At 40.2% G+C, this 24,800-nt stretch overlaps 1 protein-coding gene across 2 annotated transcripts in view; it reads left to right on the plus strand.

The window, feature by feature from the left end:
• The window catches only part of CDF1 (cell growth defect factor-like protein (DUF3353)), a 98,206-nt gene that overhangs the window by 29,512 nt on the left and 43,894 nt on the right, over positions 1–24,800 (plus strand). The window lies entirely within an intron of this gene.

A 24,800-nucleotide genomic window follows, 5' to 3' on the forward strand; every position in this document is an offset into this window, starting at 1 on the left:
AGTCACTTTAAAATTAGACTTAATAATTTTATCACTTAAAGTCACTTTTAAATTAGATTTAACTTTATAAAATTATAAAGTCACTTTAGGAGAAAAATTAAATTCTTTTGGACACTTTTCCCTAGGCCAAAGATCAAAGCCTAAGGGAACCACCTGTCCTCCGGTACCAAATTTCAACATGATATTCCTTAGTTCCTCCCTTGATACTCCTTAGATTGCTCGGTTCTTATGAATCCCTTCTTGATTGTTCGATGTCCTCTTTAATGCCTTGACCTCTCTTGATATTCCTTTTAATGGTCCTTCTTCAAGCTGCCTTTCCTTATCTTGTCACCTTAGCTCTGATACCATGTTGAGAAATCTAGGGCAGCTAGCTTAAGTGATTTCTCTTCTATTGATAATTGCTTATGATATTTTTTTACTTATCTTGTTTAGCTTCCTATTTAACTTACTGTGTTCTTATCATCAAACAACTACCAAACAATAAAGAACAATGAGACACAAGGACACAAGATATAGGCGATCACCCCGGGCCAAAACCTCTCCTATTGAGAGGAAAACCTACAAGAACTCCTCTTCTTATAGAACTTTAAATGATGAATTCCAAGACCTAAGACCCCTGTCAAAGACCCCTCCAAGACCAAGTCAATCCTTCCTCCTTGATGAGCTTTCCTTCCAACAATTTCGACCTCAACAACTTCTGCAACTTCGAACCCCAGCAATTTCTCCAACAACTTCGACCCCTAGCAGCTTCTTCTGTAACTTCAACCCCCAACAATTTCTTCTGCAGAAACCCTAGATGTCATGTGTGAGATAATAATGATGAATTAGCTTCCTTTCCTTCTTCGCTTGAATGGCCTTAGTCTCTTTCACGTTTGATTTTGGTCTCCTAAGGCAGCTGCAATTTCCGTATTGCTGCTGCAATTGATGCCCTAACTCTTTCGCACGTATGAAGGATATTAGCCCAAAAATAGTCCCAAAAGCTTTGCTTTCTCCTTCTCTTCCTTTGCTAAGTACTTGGCTTCCTTATTCATCCTATTTTCTTCTTGGATTGAACTTCTTGAGAGCTGGATGGATGATTTCCAAATGAGGTCGAAGTCTTCTTATATATAGGCTTCTTTCTAGGTCGAATTGCTGCCTTTGGGCTGACTTGTCCACTTATGAAGGCCAACTTGTTCTTTTGATGATGACAAGGTCTTGGAGGGTCTATTTGACACTTTTGACTTTACATAAATTTTCCTTACAAGATTTAACATGCCCAAAAGGGTCTTACATACATGACACTGACTCAATTGACTTGCAGACTTAATGACAAACCCTAGAAGCACTCAATGGGTGCTTGACCTATAAATAAATTTTCCTTGAGCATGAAACCCATGCCTCAAGAATGACAATAATAAATACATAAAATCATGATCACATATGTCATTATGAAGACCGAACCTAGTTATATATTTCAACAAGTTTTCCCTTGTATTTGGTATTTTATTGAGCATTGTAAAAGGGCAACTTTTCTTTGTATGGGAGCCCTAGCTTCTTGTTGAAGGATTAATAAGAATTGTGTTTTGGGGCTGAAATTTTGTGCTTGGTGTGCATGATATGATTGCTGGTTTTATAAGTTCTGTCGTGCAAAATTTGTTTCTGGTAAGGCACATCAGTGTGTTTCAGCTAACTAGTTAATTTGAGATTGTTACCAGATTTGGTATGTGTGTGCAATGAGCGTAGTGCCCAAAATCTAACAATTGCCTATATGTTTTGGTGGTTGTTGCCCTAGGATATTTGTTAGAAGATGCTACGGTTTAAGGATGGATCATGGGTATTCTCATTCGGATGGCTTATTGATGGCTATTGATGACTTTTTCTTATCAGTCCAAATAGTTCAAGAGTGTTAAATATTGATCAACATGTTCTTTGCTTAGGACAATTACTTCAATATTCCATATGAGCCCATTTATCAATTCACATTGTTATCATTAGCAATCACATAAGATATTATCATATTGACAGTAAGTGAAGAAAAAACATGAAAGATAAACGTTGAAGACAAGAGAACAGAAGAATATGGCTCAAGCCAGGGAAAAACCCCAAGATGGCGAAAATCTTTGATCAATTCTTCTTATTATTATAATCAAAAGCTTCAGCAGAGCGAGAGAGAGAGAGAGTACAATAAATAAAAGGTCAAGATTGACTTGCCAATATGAACATTCAGTAACACAACCCTTAGATAAATGGATGGCCCAATCACAATTGAGATTCCGGAATAGTCAAGACGATCCTGTTGTCAAATAGCTAAGGAGGCTTGGTCTAGTTGGAGTTGTATGCTAATCCTCTCCAATCACATCAGCTCTGTACATGCCTATGTTACTCTTGGTTAGGGCTAGTGTCATATAGCAGCAACCCTCACAAACTCACCCAAATCATCCTTCTACTGCTGCGGGCTTTCTTCAAGATGATCTGACTTTACTTTGGTACAAGGCTGCACTTAATTCAACTCTCAACAGACCTTCCCACCAACCAGCCTTTATTCAGATGAGTCTGCGGTCAACCTGGGCAGATGATATTCCTCTCGTTCCATTGATAATGCCTGCGACTAGCATGAGGAAGGACCCTTGAAGATGTGGCCCACCAAGGAGAGGATTTTTACACCAAAAACTTGTATCCTCCTTATGCCTACGATCAACCTTCATGATAACTCGGACCCATAGTAGGAGATAATAGAGCACAAAAACAGCCCTTGAACAAACCCAAACTAGCCTTTGATAGGCTTGGCCTTCTTTCTGTGGAACTCGATTCATCAAGCAGCTCAACCAAGATATCCATCTATCTTTTCCTTCTTCGCTAGATTGAACCTTCCTTTTGCAGCGATTTCAGAGAGAGAGAAATGTGTGATCGGATGTGCCCAAAATGAGGATGAAGGCACCTCTTTATATACAACTTGATAGGGGTCAAGAGACGTGACCATTGAGCTAGGTGAGCCGACATATGGGAGAGACTGACATTGATAATTGCATGTGAGAAAACAAAAATTCAAAATACCACTTTCGCTTATCCAAAAGAGACGATCTTTATATCGATTTTGGTCCTCTCGAAAAGAGGAATTTAATGGAATGATTATCTCCATCAATTGAGCTGTCCAAAGTGGAATTTGGCCCTAGTTGCTAATTTTAACACTCCCTCTCAACTAGGGAGAATTCCACCAACCAATCCATCCATCATCATGCCATCTTGTCGTCATGAAACATCTCAGTATTTCATCTTTGCTCTGCTCTGTTGAACCATGAAGTAATAATGACAAAGAAATGATCGAGAGTGAGTCACAAGACCTTACCACTCTCCAATGACAAAAGTCATTCCATGATCCTAGATCAAGTTGTTGAACAGCATGCATCCTAGTCATAGGGAGTACGACAGTACACGATGCGTCCATCGGTAGTGCTATGGCCCCTAACCACTTTTCCCAACTCATTGGCCAGATGAGAGGTACTTCCCATGTGTCCCAGACTACATGGGTAGGATGATGCAAGAACATGACACAAGAACATCAGTAGGGAAAGAATATATCACATCCTGCTCACAACTAGACGTGGGGAAAAGAGAAACCACATCCTACAAATACATGTCATAATCACACGTAGGGAAAGGACGAACCACCTCCTATAGTCACATATCACAATCATTGTAGGGAAAGGATAAACCACATCCTACACGCATGCAAAACACCAAGAGTAGGGAAAGAACGAACCACGTCCTACACACATGCAAACCAACAATAGTAGGAAGGATCCTACACGTGGGGAAAGGATGAACCACATCCCACCGACATGTCAACCACAGATCATAGGGAATAAACATCCTACATGTGGGGAAAGGATGAACCACGTCACACCGACATGTCAACAGATGCCCATAAGGGTGAACCACTCATCCTGCTCATATGCCATAGGAGAAGGTGAACCACTCATCCTATGCATATGTCATCAACAGTAGGGGAAGGCAAACCACTCTCCCTACATACATGTGTCCGCAATCGTAGGGCAAGGTGAACCACTCACCCTACACATATGTCAACAATCATGGGGTATCACAGGGGAAGGTGAACCACGCACCCTGTACACAACATACTAATAGGGGAAGGTAAACCACTCACCCTACAGTCACTCATATCTCAATAAGTACCCCAAGCCCCCCTAGGAGCTCCCAAAGCTCAATGTTCAAGTGGGACCCTCATAGTAGGGTCTATCCATGACTACAGCCTCTTTCTGAGAAAACTTCATCAAGTGGTCTTGAGAGGATGTAGGTAACCTGTACATCCATCCTACAATGTTGGAGCTTTGATTGCTGTAACTTATCCCGAATGAATTGATATCGAGTGCCAATATGATTTTCTGAAAAGTCAAGGCTAGATCGATGGGAGCCTCATAGCTCTATTCAGCAGCAAACATATTGATACTTGACAGTAGTTAGCAATCCTTGGCTTCTTGCATATCTCATCAATACTGATAAAGCTTGGAGGTTCTCCAATGTATGATATTGATTTATAGCAGAGATCTGGGTAGCACTTAGCAATCCTCTGCTTCTAGTATTCCTTGGTGAGGAAAATATTTGACTGTTCTTACTCCCTCTTTCTCAGGGAGAACACAAGCCTAAGCTTGTGTTTCCAAAGTGTAAAGTGTCCATCAGGCAACATGCTCATCATGAGATTTATACACTCAAACATGCCATAAAACAGGAATGTCCTTTGCTGTACCATATAAGGTGGTATTTGGTGACACCATGTGAAACACTGGATTCTCTGAATCCTGGATGTGTACTTTCCATTTAATATATTCTCAGACCAAGATTTGACAATGTACTTCAGACCTTAGAAGCACAGAAAGATCTCAATAAGCAGCTATGTTTTAAGGGATCCACTCAGAGTCTTTATAGCGAGGCATATGATAGGTGTTTATCAAGAACACCAGGGATTCTATATATCAGCAGCTTCTCCATCTCATCAGACTATTAAGCTGAAGAAGAAATCAACTACCTCTCACATTGATAAGAGAGAGGATCATCATCTGTGGACAATCATCATTAATAACTGAATCATTGCTCCCTCTGAATATCGGGAAAGAAACCTTACCCATCAAGCTGTCTGCAGCCTGCTATTAATCCTTTGGTCCAAGAGCCAAAGTCGTCCAATCCTTGTCATGTGGCTATGTATCGTATCATTATTTGAGTCATTATATCATAATCAACTGTCTTGTCTTATCTAATGATCTTGGATATGGACATCCTTTTTGTAATAATCATTTCAGCTTGAAGAGGAGCTGACAAACTTGAACCCCCTTTGAATTCCCTGTAGGAGATTTCGATGATTAGGATGATTAGGCCGGAGAAAGTATGTCATCAGCTTAAAGAAAGGACAGGAGCACTGCAACCATCTCCTAAGCCCATCAATTTGTCATGGAGATCAAATTAATGATGATAGCTCAGACAGTAGCTGCTGAAGCCACATCATCATCAGAGACTCGGATAGATTGTAAGGTTCCTCCTTGCTATCATCAGTGATCAAAATGCATATCCCCATCTGTGTAGAGAAGACCTCACATCTGCCTCTGTACTGATCAAATGGGGTGTCAAGATCTCATAAATGTTCTTTTAGAGTGGAGATTTCCTACTTCATTCCTTATCCATAATGCCAAAGACAAAGGTGCTGTAATATTCAAGAACCCTGTATACAGGTGCACACATACTGTCTATTATCCTTTATTCTATTCTTACAGCCAACAGAGTGCAGGGTATATGATAGAACCCATGGTATCATGACGGTTAATGCAACTGTTGATACTTGGAGAATTCTTGACAATGATTCTGAGGAGGAGTCAAGCTAATTCACTTCCAATCATGCCTATTGTTGTCTGGAGATGCCTTGCATTTTACCACAATGATTCTGTCCTGAATGACTCATAGTGACAAACTGGAGAATCCTTTCAGAATTTGAAATATCTTCAATTGTCATCACAACTGGATATGCCAGCAAACCTTCTACAAGATGATAGATAGGGCAATGATATATTTTTGTCTTTTCAGGCAGTAATCCATGAGCTCACACAAATACTATAGGAGTACAGTACAAATGCCAAGACTATAATTTAAAATATGCTGACCACTGTCCATCATTTTACCATAGTCGTCAATATACTAAGGATCATTTAATAGTATAACCTTGTCCTCTCTTTACTCATGAACAGATGAAGGGTTGCATATTAATTACTGATAGGCTGCTGTAGTGACCGCCATTAGGATATACTAACAATGCTGCCGGAGGGATATACAGAGTTACCTAAACTTGCAGTCTCTATGTGAAACTCGGAATCTGATTCGAATTATAGATTTGAAGTTGTAATATAATTGATGCAGGCTTGTTGAAGACAGAGACATTCTTTCATTCTTTAAGACACGATGGAGGTTTATGATGGCCCTTCAGTCATATGGATAAATTTTCAACTATAAGGATACTCAGCTCCATCTCAACTTATTTGGTTCCAACAGAACTCAAGCTTTTGGGCAGAGCTGTACCCAACTGATTCTGAATGAATTTATATGATTCAGAAATGCTCAGAGACATACATTGCCATAATGCTTCTGCTCCTTACTATGCGATGAGATCATGTCAGTACATAGCTATAGAAAATTGATGCCACAGATGCTGAGATGATAATTAGTACACTCATAGCTATGAGCAATCATGCTATATTGCTGTTGTAATAATGCCGAGACCTGTGAATTCTGATTTCATACATGGCATAGTGATGTGATCAGTATAAAAGAGCTGAATGTCGATGCTAAACCAAGGTCCTGTATTTGTGCAAGTGCGAGATAGTCATAAGGATAATATAGAGCGAGTCATAGTCTTGAAGAGATGATCCTGTTGTAGTCTCCAATCACATCAGCTCTGTATGTGCCTATGTTACTCCTGGTTAGGGCTAGTGTCATATAGCAACAGCCCTCACAAACTCACCCAAATCATCCTTCTACTGCTGTGGGCTTTCTTCAAGATGATCTGACTTTACTTTGATACAAGGCTGCACTTAATTCAGCCCTCAAACAGACCTTCCCACCAACCAGCCTTTATTCAGATGAGTCTGCAGTCAACCTGGGCAGATGATATTCTTGTTGTTCCATTGATAATTCCTGCGGCTAGCATGAGGAAGGACCCTTGAAGATGTGGCCCACCAAGGAGAGGATTATTACACCAAAAACTTTTATCCTCCTTATGCATGCGATCAGCCTTCATGATAACTCAGACCTGTAGTAGGAGATAGTAGAGCCCAAAAACAGCCCTTGAACAAACCCGAACTAGCCTTTAATAGGCTTGGCCTTCTTTCTGTGGAACTCGGTTCATCAAGCAGCCCAACCAAGATATCCATGTATCTTTTCCTTCTTCGCTAGATCTAACCTTCCTTCTGTGGCCATTTCAGAGAGAGAGAAATGTGTGATTGGATGTGTCCAAAATGAGGATGAAGGCACCTCTTTATATACAACTTGATAGGGGTCAAGAGACGTGACCATTGAGCTAGGTGAGCCGACATATGGGATTGGCCGACGTTGATAATTGCATGTGAGAAAAAAATAATTCAAAATCCCACTTTCGCATGATCTTTATATCAAATTTGGTCCTCTCGAAAAGATGAATTTAATGGAATGATTATCTCCATCAACTAAGCTGTCCAAAGTGGAATTTGGTCCTAGTTGCCAATTTTAACAAAGAGTCAATGGAGAATACACATAGGTGCCTTGACCTCCTTTGTATGACTTCAAGAGTAGGGGTTATTAAACAAAAGACCAGTTTTTGGTTGGTTGGCCTTGATGACGTTCTATAGTTGATTTCGTCAGTGTGGAATTACATCCAATGAGGTGTATTTTGTAATGTTCCCTTCAGGAAAATCCTCAACCTTTTATAAATTTCTTGGTTTGTATTCAAGGTCTCAGTAGTGCCTTTCATCAAATGGTTTGGTTACAACCTGCTATAGGTGCATTCTCACAATTTTAACTCAAGTAAATAGACACAGTGAACAATATGCATCCAAAATGAACATTCAAAGCGTTCCAACTGGTATATTCAAGGCTCAGAAAATTAAATAGAGCAGATACATGACAATATCATAATGTATATAATTTGGAGCAACCCCTTTTTGCATTCACTGTACAATGTCTCGCTTCAACATAGAAAAACCCAGAATGCATACATAAATATCACCACTTAGCAAATAGTTTTATGGCCATTTGGATGAGAACACAATGCACTGATCACATAAGGAGAACCTGGTATTATTGGCTGCTAACAAAGATACACATCACAGTCCTCCTGGTGTGATATTCCAGCACTTCGATTTAGAGATACGCTGCTCAAATAAGAGGTTAACAGTCCAGATTTCCAAGTTGACACCACACGTCCAGTTCAGCAATATACATTAGGTTCTAACCTTACCAGAAAGCATTTCTCGGGCTGTTGAGTTTATAAACTCAGTCCAGGACAAATATGTGGTAGAAACTCAGACCCACAAAAAGATTCGAGCTTATTAGCTCAGGTATACACCAGAAAAAAGGTTGCACGACCAGCAACAAGATACAATCGCTATTTTCCCTTTTCAACAATGAGATTCACACTCTTTATTCAACCATAAGCCCTCGTGAATTCACCTCCAGAAACTCCTGCGCACTTTCTGGGGAAGAATAAATTTGGCTCCAAGAATTGCCACTGAATCTCCCCTGCAAATTAACAAGGAACTTGCCCTGCTGGTGGCTGGATTATCTACAGGTATTATTGGCTGCTAACAAAGATACACATCACAGTCCTCCTGGTGTGATATTCCAGCACTTCGATTTAGAGATACGCTGCCCAAATAAGAGGTTAACAGTCCAGATTTCCAAGTTGACACCACATGTCCAGTTCAGCAATATACATTAGGTTCTAACCTTACCAGAAAGCATTTCTCGGGCTGTTGAGTTTATAAACTCAGTCCAGGACAAATATGTGGTAGAAACTCAGACCCACGAAAAGATTCAAGCTTATTAGCTCAGGTATACACCAGCAAAAAGGTTGCACGACCAGCAACAAGATACAATCGCTACTTTCCCTTTTCAACAATGAGATTCACACTCCTTATTCAACCATAAGCCCTCGCGAATTCACCTCCAGAAACTCCTGTGCACTTTCTGGGGAAGAATAAATTTGGCTCCAAGAATTCCCACCGAATCTACCCTGCAAATTAACAAGGAACTTGCCCTGCTGGTGGCTGGATTATCTACAGAAATCCCTGGCCGAAATTCCGACTCTTGTTGGGTCTCCTTAGTCGAACGAAGTTCTCCTCCCGTGCCCTGAAAAACACACACCAACTGGTAAATGTTTTGTGTTGTGCCTCCTGGAAAAGCCCTGAATGGTCTCCTCTCTGCTCCTCTAGGGTGACACTCAAAGTTCACCGAAGGTAGAGTGGAATTCCTGCTCAGGAAAATCCTTGTGCTAAATAACACAGGTTGTCTTGGCTTAGCAACTCAAGAAAACTAGTGATGAAAGTTAAAATGATCCAAGATATCCCAAATGAGAGCCTCCTTGCTCTATTTATAATTGTTGGCCTCTCTCTCTCTCTTGGTGGTCCCCAGTTTCCACTTGTTCACTCCTTTTCTTTTCTCTCTCTTGTCCACAAGTGCGCATGCCCTTTTCTCTTTCTCTCTCTTGTGGCCCGTGCCCACCAATGAGCTGCATTCTTGCCTTTTCACCTAAGCTCCTCAAGCATCTCCAAACTCGAACTACAAAATTGTGCAATGCCTAGCACCTCCCCAACAAACTTCGTTAATCTCCTGAAATGAAAAATCAAAATTGGGGATATTACAATCCTGCCCACCAAAAATTGCTTGTCCTCTAGTTGTTGATTCCCACTGTCACTACAAACTATGCCAGGGTCCCAGATGCGCCACTGAACCGCCCCTGACCTCTTCATTGTCCTGTCATGAAGGAATCCTTGAATACCAGGTTTGCAAGCCATCTGTCCAACATGAAGCTCCCCTTGCTCCACTCATTATCCTACCAGGGTTAAGTACCAGAAGCCCTCTACATACCATTAATGCATAGGGCATCACGATAATGTAGCACTGTGCCCAACCACTCATGAAGTTACCCTACCGAGTGGTACATCTCGTACACTCCAAGAGTAAACTCCTGAGGATACCACCAGTCTTGCTCGCATGAGCTTCCCCTGATATCTTTTTGCCGACCAACTTGCCATGCTGATGGAGTTCCCCACGCCATCAACGAATCACTAAAGCCCAATGGAAGATTTGAATGCTCTCCCCCTGTAGTGGCCAGCTCATCCCTAAGAGTAGTTGAGCTGTCAATTACCGTGATGCCCGTATCACATGCTAGTCTCAAAAGGGTGCCACCATGTGGTCGTTGCGCCGCTCTGACTCTAATAGATTGCCCCTCGAGCGCATACTATATCCTCCTCCCCTGAAACTTGATAGAATAATTTCGGCAAAATCACATAAAAAATCGTTTGTCAACGCGTTTCGAACCAACCAGTGTGGTTCATCGTCATGACAAGTTGAAGATCCAATTTGAGCGATAAGTTAAATAGGGACAGCAGGCCATTCCAACAACTATATTTTAATGAGTAACGGATAAATAGGACCTCTAACGGCTAGGTTTGACCAAGGCCCAGGGGGAGGGATCAAGGTTGATAAAAAACTTTTAATTAAATTATTTATATTGTTAATAATATTATTCATATAAATTAATAGAATAAATATAATAACAAGGATCTCAGTCTTATGGTAAATCTCAAATTTTAAGTGACCGTTGTCTAATAAAGATATTAATAATATTATTATTAATTACGCATTATTTCTATTATTAAAAGTAAGATTTAAATTTAGAATATAATTGAAATTGAGAGAATTAATATATATTTTTTAATAATATTAATATTACTATTATGATAAAGTAATAATAATATAAACTAATATCATATTACTAATACTTTTAATTAAATTATTTATATTGTTAATAATATTATTCATATAAATTAATAGAATAAATATAATAACAAGGATCTCAGTCTTATGGTAAATCTCAAATTTTAAGTGACCGTTGTCTAATAAAGATATTAATAATATTATTATTAATTACGCATTATTTCTATTATTAAAAGTAAGATTTAAATTTAGAATATAATTGAAATTGAGAGAATTAATATATATTTTTTAATAATATTAATATTACTATTATGATAAAGTAATAATAATATAAACTAATATCATATTACTAATATGATATAGTCATTAATAGTAATATTATTATTATTAATAACTTTTAGCTAATATTACTAGCTTATAATCTGAATAATTTTATTAAAAGACTAATATTATTACTAGGGCTACATTTTTGTATTATTTATAATTGTTAATGTTATAACTTTTATTATAAGGTTAATTTCATTTTCTAGGAAAATCGGCCGAGGGTGAAAGATTCATTTATTACTAATTATATTAAAGAGTAATACAATATAATTCAAACCTGATCAAGGGAGGATAAAAGAAAGCACGAAACAAAGGAAAGCAGGGATGAAGAGGTTAGGAAGACAGGGCTGGGATCCAGCAACTACTAATCTTCCAGCCGTCATCCCTATTAAGATTATTAGGCCTTTTCTCGATTTCAAGGGCCTCTCTAAATTTTCGATGGTGAAACTGCGCAACTTTTGCAATGACACGAGCCTCTTCTATACAAACATGATGTTTAGTCTTCTCGGCATGCTCTGCAAGGGCCGAGGACTTGGCCCTTCCATGCTTTAAGTCTGCTGAGTGCTCATTAATCCTTTGATTAATAGAACGACCGGTCTCACCAATGTATGGTGTCCCACAGGAACAAGGAATGACATAGACACCCTTCATGTCTTTAGGGTCGACAGGATCTTTTACAGATCTCAAGGAGCTCCATGATGTCAATACCTACCCAACTCATCCTGCCCAGGTATCTCCGTGATGTCAATACCTGCCCATCCATCACTAATGCTGACTGTAAGCAGCAATTGGGAAAACCTGCCTCGCCATACAATGGAGACCTCAATGATCCCCCATGTGTCCACCCCAAAGTGAGCTAGATCACCCTCTCCTATGATCCTGCACCTCACGAAATGGAGTGGCCTGTTAGCCAATGAAATCCATAAATACCATGACCAGATATGTTGTGGCGTAGTCCTGACGACTACGTGAATCCACCTGCCCAACACCTCTGCTCCCTGCATGCAATCGATATATAGCAATGTTGCATTAATCGTTATCGGGATAATATCGACGCGAGGAAAAAATCGGAATTATCAGGAAATAATCGTTTGGTACAAAAAAATTCATTTTTTTTAATATCTAAACCATCTACAACATAAAATAAATACATTGACACATAAATATGATAAGAGAACTAATATATAAGATGTTTAATATCATTTCTAGTGCTAAAATCACGCATAACATTGAATGTTATGAAACCAACTCAAGAAAAAGATAGAAAAAATAGATCAACGCCTTAGAATTCAGCCTCTTGGAGGGGGCAACCTCCTTTACATTACATAAATGAACAATTCTTCGATGATTCAAATGAAAAAACCTCCTTTCTATATATAGGAGTCTAAGGAGTCACAATATAACCTAGCCAACCTAACAATAATAATATAAAGCCACAAAAATAACAATAGAGGGATTCTATGGGGCACAATAATAACAATATGGGGACAATAGGGGCACAACAATATTATTAAGGGATACAACTACAATAGTAATGGGGTAATCACTAGTATTATAGGGATCCAACATGCCCCTCTCCTTCAAAAAAGTGTTGTCCTCAATGCTTGAGTAGTCCTGGATGCTTCTGTATAAAATTCTCATCCTTCCATGTGGAATCTTCAGCAGATAAGTTCTTCCACTTGATAAGATACTCCGAAATTGATCGATTTCGTAGCTGTCGAGTTCTTGTTTCTGTGACTGCTTCTGGTTCCAATATAATTTTTCCTTCCTCGTCAAGTTCTGGCAATATTGTTTGAACTGGGAGCTTGTCGCCTATAACCTTCTTTAAACATGAAACATGGAAAACTGGGTGCAATCGAGAAGCTGCAGGAAGCTCCAATTTGTATGCCATAGTACCAATCTTTTGCAACACCTTGTACGGACCATAATACTTTGGTGATAATTTATTATCCTTCTTAGCTTGCTTGAGGGACATTTGCTTATATGGTTGTAGCCGTAGGAATACCCAATCACCTACATCAAAACTTCTTTCGCTGCGATGTTGATCTGCCTGTTGTTTCATTCTATTCTGTGCCAACACGAGGTTATCCTTTAAGAGTTGGAGGACTTGTTGTTGATGTTCGATGTGATGTTCCACTGCTTGAACCTTAGAATTTTCTCTTAAATATGATGTGATGGATGGTGGTTGATATCCATAAAGTGCCATAAATGGGGTCATTTTTGTTGTTGTATGGAAGGAAGTGTTATACCACCATTCAGCCAGAGGCAACCATTTGACCCATTGTGTCTGTTTATCAGATACAAAGCAACGAAGATATCCTTCCAAACATTTGTTTACTATCTCAGTTTGCCCATCAGATTGAGGATGATAAGATGAGCTATGAGCTAACTGAGTACCAAGACAAGAAAATAATTCTGTCCAAAAATTTCCAGTGAAAATGGGATCTCTGTCACTTACAATAATCTTTGGGTTTCCATGTAGCTTTTGAATTGTTTCCATAAATGCAGTAGAAACTGTACTGGCTTTAAATGGATGTGATAATGCACAAAAGTGTGCATACTTGGTAAGTCTGTCAACTACCACCATGATGACACTCTTTCCCTCAGACTTGGGTAAACCTGTGATAAAATCCATTGAAACCTCCTCCCAACGTTGGCTTGGAATGGATAAAGGTTGTAATAGACCCGGTGTCTTAATTGTTTCAACTTTATTTTGTTGGCAAACCAAACATTCCGCCACAAACTTTTGAATATCTGATTTAAGGCCATCCCAAAAAAATTCCTTCTTAACCCTGTGGTAAGTTTTTAAAAATCCTGAGTGCCCTCCTAAGGGAGAAGTGTGCAATTCCATAAGAATCTTTTGTTTTAGCTGGGAATTCTTACAGAGGTATAAGCGATCTTTGTACCATAACGAATCATTTTGCCAGCTAAATGTATCAGACGTACTGGAATCTTGTTGTAACTTTCGAATAAGTGCCCACACTTCTTCGTCATTCTTCCATTCCTCCCTTGCTTCGTTTATCCAATCTGGTTGGATAATAGAAATGGCGCACAACAATGCTTCCACATCCTCATCCTTTCTTGAGAGTGCATCTGCCACCACATTTTGCTTCCCTTTTTTGTAGATGATTTCAAAGTCATAACCCAACATCTTTGTGACCCACTTTTGTTGCTCTTCAGAGGATAATCTTTGTTCTAAAAAGTATTTAAGGCTATCATGATCCGTTTTTACCTTGAAGTGTCTTCCCATTAGGTAGGGTCGCCATTTCTTAAGTGCATGGAGTATTGCCAACATTTCCTTCTCATAAATAGCTTTGTGTAAAAACTTTCCCTTGATTGGACGACTTTCAAAAGCAATGGGTCTTTCATCTTGCATTAAAACAGCACCAATTCCATTTCCTGAAGCATCACATTCCACAATAAAGGTTTTTGTGAAGTCCGGTGTAGCTAAGATCGGTGCTTGGCACATTGCCTCTTTAAGATGTTCGAAGGCCTTTGTTGTCGCTGGAGTCCATGAAAATGCATCTTTCTTCAATAATGTTGTTAGAGGTGCTGCTATTCTCCCATAATTCTTAACAAACTTGCGATAATACCCTGTCAACCCGAGAAATCCTGCAGATGCTTTATGGATGTGGGGATTTTCCATTCCTTAATGGCTTTAATTTTGCTAGGGTCTACCTTAACTCCTTCATGAGATACAATATGACCCAGATATTCCACCTCTTGTACTCCAAAGAAACATTTGGATCTTTTTGCATATAATTGTTTCTCCTCCAATAGTTGTAGCACCCTGTCAACATGTTCAACATGATCCTTCCAAGACTTGCTGTAGATTAGTATATCATCAAAAAATACTAACACAAATTTTCTAAGGAATGGTTTGAAAATGGAATTCATCAAACCTTGAAATGTTGAAGGTGCATTGGTAAGGCCAAAAGGCATGACCAAAAATTCATAATGACCCTCATGAGTTCTAAATGCTGTTTTCGGAATGTCTTCAGTCTTCATTCTGATTTGATGATATCCTGAACGAAGATCCAACTTGGTGAAGTAAATTGATCCATGCAATTCATCCAGTAATTCATCAATGACAGGAATGGGAAACTTATCTTTAATAGTGAGCTTGTTGAGCTCCCTATAATCCGGACACATGCGCCATGATCCATCCTTCTTGTGCACCAATACTACTGGAGCAGAGAAAGAACTTTGACTCGGTTGAATTATACCAGCCTCTAGCATTTCTGCAACCATACGTTCAATTTCACTCTTTTGGGCATAGGGATATCTGTACGGCCTGATGTTTGGAGGAACACTTCCTGGAATCAGATGAATAGCATGATCATGATCACGAATAGGTGGGAGACCTTTGGGAGTCTCAAATACCTTGGAATGATTGTCCAAGACTTTTTGGAGATCTGGAGAAATAGATGATTCCAATGTGGAAACATCTAGCGAACATAATTGTGCAATTACACCTCTTTGTTCCTTTTTTAGAAGCTTTGTCATACCGTTAGAGCTGATTATCTTTCCCGGTTTCCCTGCAATACCCCTTAATTCAACTTCCTTTCCTTCCACAGAAAATTTGATGAAAAGTTCTTGAAAATTAAAAGCTATTGTACCCAAGGATTGTAGCCATTGGACTCCTAGTACAACATCAACACCTCCCATTGGAATGGAAAGCATTGGGCTAGTCAATACATATTCTCCCATGGATAGCTTGATATTATGGCACTTTCCAGAGCAATTTATTGTTCCTCCATTTGCAACCATCACTTGACACTCTGGTGCTGGATATAAGAAGCAATTCAATTCTTTTGCTACCTTACAATGAATAAAATTGTGGGTACTTCCTGAATCAATCAACACTATTACCTTTTTCTTCTTGATTTGTCCTTCTATCTTGATGGTTTGAGGAGTGGTAATTCCCGCCAATGCATTACAAGATATGGTCGGATTCATTTTTTTTTATCTAGGCTTTGTTCCTGGAGTATATCCTCTTCTTTTGACCTTTTTGCTCCTTTCTTCTTCCTCTTCACAATCTATGTAGAATAATTTCTTCTCAGCACACTTATGACCTTTAGTGTATTTGCTATCACAACTGTAACAAAGCCCTTTTGCTCTTTTTTCTTCCAATTGTTGTGGTGTCAACCTTATAGGTTGTGGAAGACTAGGGGCAACAACACTTCCATCTTTATAGTTGTGAGTGGTATGCTTCCTGGTTGCCATAATTTTGCTTTCCATTTTTCTTGCTAACCTGAATGCCTTCTCTAATGAATCAGGTTCCCAAAGGCGAACATCATGTTGGATATTATCCTTTAAAGTCCCTATGAACACATCAATCCTATGCTCCTCTGGAATATTTTTTACCCTTATGTTCAATTTTTGGAACTCCTCAATGTGCTCCATTATTGAACCCTTTTGTTTGAGACTTATCAATTGGCTAAAAAAAGTGTTGCTTTTTGTATCCTCATAATGTGCTATCAATTTTTCCGTAAAAATTGCCCAAGTGATAATTTGTTTACGAGAGCAAAGCCATTGATACCATACAAACTGATTTGGTTCCAAATATAAAGTTGCAATACGTACCTTTTGTGTGTTTTGCACATTATTGAGATCGAAAAATTGCTCCATCTGTAATATCCATGTTGCGGGATCCTTGCCATCAAACTTCCTCATATCGATTTTTGGATTATGGTGGGTCTTCGATCCCACATTAGAGTCTATGAAATCATGATTAACATTTCTTTTGTTCTCATCATGAGTTTCCTTTACTACCTTTTCACCATTAGTAAGTATTTCTTGTAGAAAATTTGTCAAATCTGTCTTCAAATCTGCCATATCTCTCTTCAAATCTGTCTTCAAATCATCAATCTTAGCCTCCAGGCTCTTTATCTTAGATTCCATGCCATTTATCTTAGCCTCTGTTTGCTTTCGTGAGAGTGAAATTTGTTGCACTTGGTCTTGTAATTTTGATATATCATGTAGCATTTCTTCCTCTTCTTCATGAGTCATGCTAGAGCTTTCAGGTTGCTTACTGGGTGTTTGCATTTTTTTCCTCGGGGCATCAGTTACCGATAACAATGCTTTACTATGCCTTTGAATTCCTTCAAAATATTTTTTCAAACCAAGTTTAAGCAAAAATTTAAAAAAATCTACACACCTTTTTTCACTTTGTAGGAGCTCTATATTGCCTCTGATGTATCTTTGTAATTTCGGATCATCCAGTTCTGAAATTGCGACCTATAGTAGCTCTCTGTGTCCTCTTTCCAATGCCACCAGTCTGATCCCAATTGGATTCTCCAAGGAAGAGTTATGTCAAATCTCCCACAGTGACCTGATTATAGACTAGTTCAATAGAGCGAACTTGTACAACGTGCCACGTGTCCCTGTTTTGACCTTTGGCTCTGAAAAAGATATACAAGAAACTACAGTCCGTCCTCTTTTTGTACCTTCTTACGAAATTTTAATCCGATGCTCAGAGAGAAAGTTATGACGATTTTACCCAGGTCACCTGTTTGGAATGTAATTCAGGAGTCTGCAAAAAGACCAACTTCCTCAGATCATATCTCCGCAAATATAGCACGAAAAGATCTGAAATTCGGACTCAAGATTCAACGTGTTTTCTTCTCAAATGGGTTTTTTTTTTAGCTTCTGAAACGTCGTAGAAAAAAAGTTATAGCGAAAATGCCACGATGACCTGTTTGGAGCAGCGAAACCCTAGAATCCAAAGCTCTGATACCAAATGTTATGCAACCAACTCAAGAAAAAGATAGAAAAGATAGATCAACGCCTTAGAATTCAGCCTCTTCGAGGGGGCAACCTCCTTTACATTACATAAATGAACAATTCTTCGATGATTCAAATGACAAAACCTCATTTCTTTATATAGGAGTCTAAGGAGTCACAATATAACCCAGCCGACCTAACAATAATAATATAAAGCCACAAAAATAACAATAGAGGGATTCTATGGGGCACAATAATAACAATATGGGGACGATAGGGGCACAACAATATTAATAAGGGATACAACTACAATAGTAATGGGGTAATCACTAGTATTATAGGGACCCAACATTGAAACATGTCCTGAATAGTAAGTCCTGACTCCTGAGTCCCAACTCAGCCTCAAAATATCAACAAAAAATATGATAATGTATCTCATCATGTCATAATGTCATATACAATAAAATGAAGAAAATAACTAAAGTCTAATCCTATTGATTTCCTCTGCCCCTCTTGTGGGAAAATGCCACAGCTTTCCCTTTCCCTTTAGATGTAGATGCTGGTGCCCGTGCTGGTGGAGATGGCAGTGGAGTCTGATGTGCTCTAGAAGCTGAAGAACTAGAAGTAGGAGCTATAGGAGGTAGACCACGTCCTCTACTGGTTGCAGTGGTAGTCTGAGCAGGTGGTGTCACCTCCTTCTCCTGTTCCTCCTCCTCCTCCAACTCCTGCTCCTCCTCCTCCCCCTCCACTACATCCTGCACTAACCAATCATCAACAGACTCCACGAGAGGCCTTTCGGCCTCAACCCTCCATGCAGCAGCGGTGTCAATCCCATCCAATGAGATGGCATCCACATCACGTGTCCTCTCAAGTTGCTTCACCCACAATTGAAGATTGTAGTAGACGTAGACCATGTTATTAAGTCGCTGGGACTCCAACCTGTACAAAGATCATGAAATAATAATTAATAATTATAAAAAAAATTATTGTTTAATGAATTCAAAAATTTATTTGGAAATTTGCAATATTTTAAATGTTTAAGTGTAACCTGTTGCGCTTCTTGTTGTGTATTTTTCAAATACACATGCGCTCACATCCTGAGGAGCTACATGTTTGGCTGAGGATGCGAATGGCAAGCTTTTGCAGAAGGGGTACCCTGCCACCATACATTTTCCACCATGCATCTACAACAAAATTACAAATAAAATTTTAAATAAACATAAGAAAAAAATGGAATTTGAAGAGACAAAGAAATTTGAAACAAAGTTACAAACTAAAAAATACCTGGCATTTTAATCATCCTATCAGTGTCAGCCATATCAAAGCCAAATGTGCCACCTGCCATCCTATATGTCTCAATTTGTTTAGAGATCTCTATACGTTGTTATGGAGATTGCACCATCTTCTGGACACAAGATAAGAATCCATCCATGATCTCAGCATCAAAATCAAACCCACATGCGTAAGAAAATGCAGGGTTCAGGAAAAGCCCAGCAACATGGATGGGATGATGGAGTGTGTTGTTCCATCGCTCATCAATCACTACCCATAAGAGTTGTCTCTGAAACCCATCATCTCCCTTACCATCATAGTAGGCCCGAATGGCTTCTTTGGCCCTGTCCATGGCCTCATACAAATAGCCCATTGCGGGCTTCTCACCATCAACTAACTGAAGAACCTTTACCAAAGGTTCAGTAACAGCGCACACCTCCTGCACTCCCGCCCAGAAGTCTTCCTGGTATGAAACTAGTCTGCATACGACCTCTCCTTCTGGTTTGCGACTCATTGGCAAAGCACGCCACTCCTCTGAAAGAAACATTCTCTTCACATCCCACATAGAATTCAAGAGGGATTGAAGAGATATGAAACTGGTGGCAAACCGTGTAATGGCGGGGCACACCAACTCTTTGTTGTTGGTGAAGCTTCTCAGCAAGCTAAACACAGATGTATGGTTATATATAAATTTTGTAATGCTTTTGGATGAATCAACAATATCTTTGACAAAGGGAATTTTCCCTATGTCCTCCAACATCAAATCAATACAATGGGCACCACAAGGTGTCCAAAATAAAGTAGGTCCACCTCTCCATAAGCATCCTGCCAGCAGCAATCAGATCTGGGTTTGAGATGGATCTTCAAGGTGAAGCATGCAAAAGAAGGGAGCATAGAAAAGTACAAGTCCAACATAATTTGCAGCATTGTCCGTTATGACTTGGACAACATGTTGTTCACCCACCTCCAAAATAAACACATCCAGCAAATCACATAAAGTTCTTGCATCTTTGATTTGTGCAGATGCATCAATAGATTTGATAAACATAGTCCCCTTGGAACAACTAACCAAGAAGTTTATAAGGGTTCTCCCCTTTTGGTCAGTCCAACCATCTAACATAACAATGCATCCTGTTTGTGCCCATGATGCCCTAAATTCCTCCAGTCTTTGGGTGCAGTCACACTTTTAATTTTGAAGAATTCGGCCTCTGAAATCATGATAAGAAGGATTTTGTACCCTGGGCCAACACTGGCAATAACATCAACAATAGGTTGGAAAAATGGATTATTCCTTACAATGCTGAAAGGAATATCACTCGAGAGGAGAAATTTTGCCAGCGACTTGTCAGCTTGTTCTTTCTCAGTTCTTTTTAGCATTGAACCGATAGATGGCTGTGAACCAGGTGTGGTTCGAGGAACAAAAAATGATGTGGCAGCTACCGGATTGGTTGATGCTGCAGTAGAACTAGTGCCACTTGGCCCACTTACTTCAGCTGACCTTTTTAGTTGCCTTTTGAGTTCTTCTTTGGCCTCTCTAGTCTGCTCTAATTCTTCCAATGCTCTCATGGCTCTTTGGATAAGTTCAGGATTTGTATTTGTACAAGGCCCCACATCTTTTCCAGGGATTTTTGCAAGGTGAAACTTCAACCTGTACACCCCCCTGAACATAGGGTGGCCACACAACTTACAACTCAAGTTTAGTCTATCATTTGGAGAATCAGATACACCATATTCCCATGTTGAAATTTGGTACCGGAGGACAGGTGGTTCCCTTAGGCTTTGATCTTTGGCCTAGGGAAAAGTGTCCAAAAGAATTTAATTTTTCTCCTAAAGTGACTTTATAATTTTATAAAGTTAAATCTAATTTAAAAGTGACTTTAAGTGATAAAGTTATTAAGTCTAATTTTAAAGTGACTTTTATAAAGTCAATGAAAAATTAGAAAGGAAAAGTGACTTTGGAAATAAATGACTAAGTGGGTCTTTATTAAAGTGGGGTGAATTAAAAAATAGAAAGTGAGATTTAAATGAGCATTTAATCTCAGCCATTGATCTAAATCTATTTCAGCCATTGGATTTAGAGATCACCCAAAAGTCACTTGGAGTTATATTAAAGGAGGAAAAGGAGGAAAATGTCATTCATTCTTTCATGAGCAGATTGGGAGAAGGAGAGCAAGAGAGCAAGAGAGATTTCTGAGCAGGGAGGAGAAGGAGACAGCAGCTTGGCACACATTCCAAGGCAGCAGTTGAGCAGATTTGTACAGCTGATTCAGCACATAGTGAAAGGCAGATTTTTGCACAAAAATCGAGGAGCAGTTTGCTGATTTTTTTGCACACAAAACAGAGGCCGTACAACATTTATTGCTGTCCTGTTTGCTGTAATTTCCAGATTGCTATGAGGCACGCGAAAGGAGATAAGTTGTAAATTTGCTTGCTGATTTTTTTGCTGAATAATTCTCACTGTAAAAAGACAATTTTCAGAAATAAAGAAGAGCTCTCAAACTGGTTTTCCCCAAGAGTTGTAGGGGGTTTTTCCAGGGTCAAGTTGACCAAAAATATCAGTGTTTTAATGTGTTTTAATGGCTGTTTTTGATTGCTGATTTTTGATTCTGCAATTTCCAGCATTCTGAAAAATTTCCAGAATTTGTGTTTTCAGCAATATTTATTTTTTTCAGTCTGTTAAATGTATGGTTATCGGAATGGGCATTTAACTACATGGGAGAAATAAGGAGAAACTGAAAACCGGGGTGGGAAAACAGAAATTTCTACATGGTATCAGAGCTTGAGTGCTGAAGGGCAGTTTGGGACAGCAAAAGGAAAAATTACAGTTGCTGATTTTTCACTCAGAAAATTCCAGCAAGCTGATTTTTTCATAAACAGCAGTTTTATCTTTACTACAGCAGTGCTATTTTTCAGTTTTAGGACAGCAGGATGTCATTGGGATTGAGGGTGGAGGATAGGTTGGATGGGCATACAAATTACAGTGTTTGGAAGGAGAGAATGCAGAGTATCTTTGAGGAGGCAGAAGTCTGGGATATCATGGTGCATACCGCACAGAACCCTGTTGTTGTGCCCACTGACGTTACTCAGTTGGCTGAGTATAAAAAGAAGAACAATAAGGGTAAGAGGCTGATTCTAGACGGAATCAAAGACCATTGCATTCCTCATGTGAGATGAAAGAGCAATGCCCATGAGATGTGGACAGCATTGTCCAATCTCTACCAGAGTACCAATGAGAACCGGAAGATGGTCCTGAAGAAGAAGCTGAAGAACATTAAGATGGGAAATGATAGTGCAGCTGGATATCTCACAAAGATTACTAATGTGAGAGATGAGTTGGCAGCGATTGGAGAGGCCATTCCACCCACTGAGTTGGTTGGGATTGCAGTGAATGGCCTCCCCCGTTCATGGTTGAACTTTGCTGATGGGGTTTGTGCACGTGAAACCCTTCCCACATGGGAGAGGTTTTGGGATGATTGCATTCAGACAGAGATCAGGAAAGGTCAGTTTGGGGCAGCCAAGCCAGTTGAGCAGGATGAGGATGTAGCACTGGTGGCAGGAGGCAAGAAAGGCAAAGGGAAGAAGCAGGCTTCCATAAGCGGTGGTGGGGGCAAAGGCAAAGGTAAAGGTAAACAAGGGAACACACAGAAGGACTATTCCAAGGTGAAGTGTTGGAATTGTCAAAAGATGGGACACTATGCAGTTGTGTGTCCGGAGAAGAAGAAGAAGAAGGGGAAGAACCAGGACGTGGCAGCTTCAACAGAGATTGAGGACTTTGCTGGTTGTTTTGACCGAGAGTTTGCGCTCACTACGTGTGAGTCCTCTAGTGCAGGATCACCTGCCACACAGGTTCAGAGGGAGCATGCTTTTCCCTCGATTAGCGGAGCATCTACAGGAATCTGGTATGTGGACAATGGGGCTTCACGTCATATGACAGGAGTCTGTGAGTACTTCTCAGAGCTTTCAGAGAGTGGCACTGATATTGAGGTAGTACTCGGTGATGACAGAGTTGTTAGAGCAGTCGGGGTGGGGACAGTGACATTTCAGAGGGAGTCCAAACCTCCCTTGAAGGTGTCAGAGGTTCTTTATGTGCCAGGGATGAGGAAGAACCTCATATCCGTCTCAGCTTTGGAGGACAGAGGATATGAGGTACTGTTCAGGGGAGGACAGGTGTTGATGTATCCCAGGGGCACTCCAGCTGATTCAGCTAGAGTGATAGGTGTACGCCATGCAAAGGTGTACAAGTTTGCATTCCAACCCCTTTTGGCATTGAGCAGTAGTACCGACAGCAGAGCTAGCAGTTCTGAGCTGTGTGAGATTTGGCACCGCAGGATGGGACATATGTATCATGGAGCCTTGAGGACATTGCGGGAGATCACTACAGGTGTGCCAGATTTCAGTACTGATCACTTTGATACTTGCAGAGGTTGTGTGATGGGCAAGTTTGCCAAATCCCCTTTTCCCAGCAGTGACAGCAGAGCGACTGGGATACTTGATTTGATTCATTCCGATGTGAGCGGTCGGATGTCTCATGTTTCCTTGAGTGGATATGAGTACTATGTGTTATTCATTGATGATCACTCCAGGAGGACCTGGATTTATTTTTTGAAGACCAAGAGTGAGGTCTTCAAGCGGTTTCAGGAGTTCAGAGCTCTTGTGGAGACTCAGACAGGTCGAAAGATCAAGTCCTTGAGGTCGGACAATGGAGGAGAGTACACCCTTGGAGAGTTTGTTGACTATTGTGCGGAGGCAGGCATTAGGAGCGAGTTCACTGTTCCTTACAACCCCCAGCAGAACGGGGTTGCGGAGAGGAAGAACAGATCCATCATAGGGGCTGCCAAAGCCATGATACATGATCAGGGGTTGCCATTGTTCTTGTGGGCAGAGGCTTGCAACACAGCTGTTTACTTGCAGAACAGGAGTTCGCATCGTGCCTTGGGGCACATGACTCCGGAGGAGGCTTTCTCTGGGAAGAAGCCTGATCTTGGTCATCTTCATATCTTTGGATGCATTGCATACTCCTATATACCCAAGGAGAAGAGGACCAAACTAGAGCCCACCGCAGAGAAGGGTATCTTTGTGGGCTACAGTGAGACCTCAAAGGCCTTTCGGATTTACATTCCTGCACAGAGGAGAGTTGTTGTCAGAGGAGATGTGAAGTTCGAGGAGGACAGGGCCTTTAGGAGGTCACGGGAGTTAGAGTATCTGGATCAGCCAGACCCTCAGCAGCAGTTGAGTCAGTCGCAGGGATCAGGAGGATCCGGAGGTACATCTATGAGGATGTCAGGTCCATTAATGAGCAGTGGCTCGCCGAGCCAGAGGGGTGGTGCTCCGGGCAGCATGCAGAGCAGTTCACTAGGGAGTCCACTGATGGACAGTTCACACGGTACCTCAGCTTCTACAGGTTTAGGTGCAGGCAGGAGGACAACAGACAGACAGTCAGGAGTTCAGGCTACTGATGGTGATGAGGAGGAGGAGTTTCATTCTCCTATGGGAGAAGCATGCTTAGGGAAGAGGAAACCCAAGTGGCT

The sequence above is a fragment of the Pinus tabuliformis genome, chromosome X, assembly GCF_031772625.1.
Source record: "Pinus tabuliformis cultivar Carrire ecotype Pingquan chromosome X, CPIR1, whole genome shotgun sequence".
NCBI classification, from domain to species: domain Eukaryota; kingdom Viridiplantae; phylum Streptophyta; class Pinopsida; order Pinales; family Pinaceae; genus Pinus; species Pinus tabuliformis.